Source organism: Heterodontus francisci, unplaced genomic scaffold (genome assembly GCF_036365525.1).
Source record: "Heterodontus francisci isolate sHetFra1 unplaced genomic scaffold, sHetFra1.hap1 HAP1_SCAFFOLD_58, whole genome shotgun sequence".
NCBI lineage: Eukaryota > Metazoa > Chordata > Chondrichthyes > Heterodontiformes > Heterodontidae > Heterodontus > Heterodontus francisci.
This window is the reverse complement of record NW_027142006.1, coordinates 3582479-3584147: the sequence shown is the minus strand read 5'-3', so window position 1 is coordinate 3584147 and position 1669 is coordinate 3582479.

The window sequence follows — 1669 nt, the reverse complement described above, 5'->3', positions numbered from 1 at the left end:
TGTACAGTATCTTCCATCTGACACTATGAGATTTTAGGACTGGTATGTAATTTATAGCTCAGACTAAACTCATCAAATTTATAATGTATCTTTTAGTTTCACAATCCGGATGAGTTTTAAACTGGAATCTGGGTTTGTATCTCAGGTTATACTATATTTCAGAATCTCTCAATCTGATTATGCATTTTAGATTTGGACTTGTATCTAATGTATATGTCTGGACACATTATGGGAATTAATACTGATAATAAACTGATAACATGTGTAAATCTTGGGCTGGTATTTAACTTGAATCTCAGATTATATTAGTTTAGTTTAGAGATACAGCACTGAAACAGGCCCTTCGGCCCACCGAGTCTGTGCCAACCATCAACCACCCATTTATACATCCTACAATAATTCCATATTCCTACCACATCCCCACCTGTCCCTATATTTCCCTACCACCTACCTATACTAGGGGCAATTTATAATGGCCAATTTACCTATCAACCTGCAAGTCTTTGGCATGTGGGAGGAAACCCACACAGACACAGGGAGAACTTGCAAACTCCACACAGGCAGTACCCAGAATTGAACCCGGGTCGCTGGAGATGTGAGGCTGCGGTGCTAACCACTGCGCCGCCCTTAATTCTGTAACTTTGAAAAGGGAACCATGTGTCAGTTCTTTGTGTATTTAATTTGTAGCTGAGGTTGCACTATTGTGGGATTGACACACTGATAATTTGATAGTGGGTGAGAATTTGGGCTGGGATTTATGTATCTACCTGTCAGTGGTACTGAGTTGGGGTGACATGGAAACAACGTCTGTCTCTCCTGTTCTGTTGGATAGATGGATTGAAAATGTGTCTCTGGAACTATTTCTGCTGTCTGAGACTGTGGAACTGATGACCTGTCTGTGTCTCTGCGCTCTGTGAATGATAATGTCCGGACTGTGTGTGAGAAGGAGCTGGTGACACTCTTCCTTGTAACTTGGGTGGAGGAAACATCACATTTATTCTGGTTCTTTCAATTATTTGTCTGTTTGAACAAAAGTATGTTTATAACTAAAATACAGGTGAGATAGAAGATACAGGATTTTAATGAATTTAATCTCTCGAATAATAATGAGCCCCCATAAAGGAAGCCCAGTCATACAAATATTATCATTGTTTGACTGCACTGCAGTAACAGGTTCATCCCATTCTGTCTCCTTTCCCCGTCGACACACAGCCTGAGAATGGCCTCTCCCTTCCCCCACTCACTCCATGTTCCGGGACCAGTTGATTCTCCATTCCACCTCTTACAAACAGCCCCCGCCTGCCCCTGAACTTGCCCTGGACTCGATAGTGATCTCTGAGTCAGTCTGCGGACACGCTCCCAAAGCGATGTGCTGCTGGAAGGAGGCTGCTGTTTGCTCCCTTCCCCCGGGACCGGGATCTCTCCATTCGCGGCTGTTTTAAACCATCTTCTTCCGCTCACAGGCAGTGCTGGGGGAGGGGAGCGCAGGCGCAGATTCCGGCAACAATTCAGCAAACAGAAACATGGAAAATTTCCGGCGCAGAATGAGGCCATTCGGCCCATCATGTCCGTGCCAGCGCAAAGAGAGCGATCCAGCCTGTTCCCACAGTTTCTTGTTATTGGACAGTGAAGTGTGGAAACAGAAGCGGACAGTCAGGATGTGGAGATT